Below are 4,290 nucleotides of genomic sequence, written 5' to 3' on the forward strand. Positions count from 1 at the left end.
CACGACAAAATGGGTATATATCATCATCATAGCCACTAATTACTTAGAGTGGCATATCCCACATAATTAAAAATGCTTGGGCCCTTATCCCACTGCTGAGCTTGGGTATCCCCACACAACTCTTTGATTATACTTTATCAATTCAGATTCAGAATGGGTCAATTACAGGTTCATTCAATTAGTCCAATTGTGCGAAGATCTCTGGCAATAAGTAAATTAGTCGACATCTGGGACCAACTGATTACATATACATAAATCTTAATTCATTATTATGAAGGTTAGTTAGGGTATTGTTGGGGCTTGAAAACCATATGATGGAAATAGTCAACTTAATTTATACTTAGAAAAAATGGTGACATCATACTTATACAAAAGTTATTTAAGTATATATGTTGACAATTTTTTTAAAGATGGCCATTTAAAAAAAATTGCCTGTAATTGCAATAATTTGTTTTATTCAGAGTCCAATATTTCTCCAACTAACCTTAAGTATTTGTTTGACCTGGAATTGAACCCAGAGCCTCCTGTATGACACATTATGGTTGTAATAAATGAATGCAATAAATGAATAAATAAACAAAAACTGCTCAATCCCTTATTTGTATTGATTATAAGTTATTTATACATATTGCTTTATATAGATTTTCATCCAAGGATTTAAGACACACACATAGACAAATACACAGACACCTAAACCCAGAAACAGAAATCTAAATTCATCATTTAGAATTTTAGATATCTCATAGGCTTGGGATCGAACCCGGGACCTCCTGCGCGTCAGACCGGTATGGTGATCGCTCCGCCACGCGGGTCGTCAATTTCAATAGTAATTTTGATGGATTTGCCAACATTACAACATCAAATAGGCTTTATTCCATTATCATTCTATATGCACAATATCTGATTGTTCTACATACGATAGTATTATAGAATACATTCGATTTATTACCATATGTTCTCGAATTATGTCCTGTCCTAACCATTGAGAGAATATTGTCATCTTATCAATAATATGCATGTGTTTTTATAGATTTTTCTGAATGGTTCAACTCGGTGTTATGTTTGAGAATGCGAAGAATTAGGCCAAACTCTACCGCGCTGAATTGTCGGATTATAAATCCTATCATTAAAAAAAAACCTATTTCCGTGATGAAACATTTATGCCAATCAAAAGAAGATACGAGATTACAAAAATTATTCAGTGTGACGTTTTTCGTTTTTCGTTTTTTCTAGCCCCTAGCTGTTTTGCGTCTAAAGCGACCTCTATTATTGTACCAACCAAGGGGCAGTAATGGTATTGATCTAACCTAGAATTAGGGATATTATGGCTATATTATGTAACACATGAGCTGGGCCATTCAGACCACTGACTTTGACTTGTGTTCATAATAGTTTTGATTAAAGTGATTAGTAAATTCATTTATTGACAACTTTGGAATACTAACTACTTATTGTTTTAACCACAAACAAGACCTCAATATAACCGACTAAAAAAAAATGAAATTTATTATTAAAACCGATTTGACCACCCCATTGATTTAACCTAAACCTGTGTATTTTTATGACCAAAGTTGTCAATAAACAATACTATCTGACTGCTAATAAATAATTTATAAAGACTGCCTTTTTTGTACCGAAACACAGTCCAAACTGTTTTATATTGCCGTATAATGTATATATTGTGTATGTGAAGATTAGTTTGGTTTTTGGTAATGGTTGGGGCATTAACATTATTTATCTGGTCTCGTTTAAAAACTGATTATTCAGGCATAGCACATATTGTGTAATTACACAGATGTATAAGTTTGAAAGCAATTTTTTGAGGTGCTGTCAGAGATCAAGGTATCATTTGTATTGCGTTTTATTTTTAATACCTTTATAGGTATTTTCAGTTAAAATCATAATTGGCTTGAATTATTTACATTCTTTTGTTAGGCATGGATCAATTATTGGATCAAAATAACTTCTGTTATGTTTCTCACTCTAACATTTATGAGACAGCTAGAAGTAAACAGAAAGGCTGCAATATGAAAATACACTTTCAATGGACAAGTTATACCTGTTTCATTAAACAAGTTATACTTATTCAAAGGAACAAGTTATAACTATCCCAAATGAATAAGGTATACCAGGTATAAATTGGACCAGTCCAATGTGTCCATTGTGACAGGTATAACTTGTCAGTTATACCTGTTCCAATGACAAAATTATACTGACAAAATTATACTGGTTTGCCCTTTGATAGCGCCTGTAGACAAAAAGTTTTAATACAAGTGTTTTACTATGTTTCTGTATAGTATCTTATTCCGTTCGCACAGTTTTTATAAAAAAAAATCTACTGTAATACAAGTAAAATAATTTTGTATCATATTATATCATTATTATGTAACATATAAAAGTTTTATATATGTAATACAATGTGATAACTTCGTAATTTGATTATTACATATCTCGAGCGCAGGAGAAGTATGGTGTGTGTTGTAAATATTACTTAATATAATAATTAATTATTCCAAAAGTAATTATTAAAAAAAAATAATAAAATAAACAATCTTTTGTATTCAACGAAAAGTACAATTAGTTTAAACATTGTATTAAAATGGATGCAATAGGTCAGTGGTCGGCAGATCGTGACTCTTGTTGGCTCTTTGGCTCTTTGTCTGGCTCTTCCAGAAGGATTCCAGAAGAGACAAGTAAGCTTGACAGTGTTGCTAATGTAACAATTTGTCGCTGGAAATAAAAACTTTAGTATTATCTTTGTTTAAAAGATTTGGCGATAAAAATAATAGCGTAATTTCTAAAGACTTTTGAATAAAATGGATACATTTTTCATAGCCAATAATAACATTCTGATTAATCTGGGCGACCTTTTCTCGCTATTAAATTCCATGCCCAACGCAGATGGTGAAAGAATCAGTTTTAGCGACTGTTGTTATTGGTTTATTAATAGTGGGACATTTTTGGAAACCAACAATAGTCTGGATTAGCTCGCGAACATTTGTAGTTAAATACTTTCGGCGGGCATTTTTTAAATTTAAATATTTTGTAATCAAATTTTTAGTTTAAAAAATGCTTTTTTTTAATAGTCTACAATTTTGTATTTATTGTTTATATTTGGGTAGTTTGAATACATCTTATATATAAAATTCTCGTGTCACAGTTTTCGTTGCCATACTCCTCCGAAACTGCTTGACCGATTTTGATGAAATTTTTTGTGCTTATCCGGTATCTATGAGGATCGGCCAACATCTATTTTTCATCCCCCTAAATGTTAGGGGTAGTACAACCCTAAATTTTTTTTTATTTATATGGCAATACAACGTTTGCTGGGTCAGCTAGTAAAATATATAAAAACGTTAACGAGTTTGCCGACCACTGCAATAGGTTATTGATAATTTATTTTTAGACAGTGACAAAACTGACTTAAGTATTGTATTTTATTTTTCGACTCGAAAATTTCCTATACTTTGTTTAAATAACTTAAACAGAATCTATATTTGGATGTTGTATTGAAATACATTCATAAATCATTATATATTATGTGTATATGGCGTATAAAATATCTGAAAAGTATATTCTAAAAGTAAATTAGACAAGATTCATATATTCTTAAACACTTGAGCTTAGAGAACGGACACAATAACTATTTAAGAAAGAGAATTCTAAAAACGATACTTACTCAGTTTTGTTACAGGGAATTACCATAATTGTAAGGTATTTACGGATACCTAAGGGCTAAGACACATATGAAATACGACGCCACATCGTGACGTGTCGTGTCGTGGAAATCTACGATGTCCGTTATAAAAGTAAACGACACGACATCGCATCGTAATACGATACATGTCACGTCGTCATGTATTTAAGACAAGAGTCGTAAATTCGCACGACACGACGTCGCAAATTGTCACGATGCAACGTCATATAGTTCATACGTGTTGCGCTAATATAATAAGGAAAAGTTTTTATGTTCAAGTCTATTTACAGTATTTTTGTTATTTTGTTGTAGTTTTCTCATATTTACGAAAAATAACTTCAAGTAATAAAGCATAATTGTTTCGATTTAATAGAACTGAGTGTTGTGATGTGTAAATGGATGAAACTGTGACGTTTCGAAGAATATATATTTTTTCAATGGGAAATAAATTAGTGGAAATTAGTAGGTAACTCGGATATATGTATATATCGAGTTTTGTATGTGATAATGGTAATATATTGACCATATTGCATGGATTGGACGAAGGGTGCGGTTATAGTCACGCCGATATTATAAACCGAGAAATAACGATA

The sequence above is a fragment of the Epargyreus clarus genome, unplaced genomic scaffold, assembly GCF_041222505.1.
Source record: "Epargyreus clarus isolate Ecla_fem2 unplaced genomic scaffold, WU_Ecla_fem_2.2 ptg000012l, whole genome shotgun sequence".
In the NCBI taxonomy this organism is placed as follows: domain Eukaryota; kingdom Metazoa; phylum Arthropoda; class Insecta; order Lepidoptera; family Hesperiidae; genus Epargyreus; species Epargyreus clarus.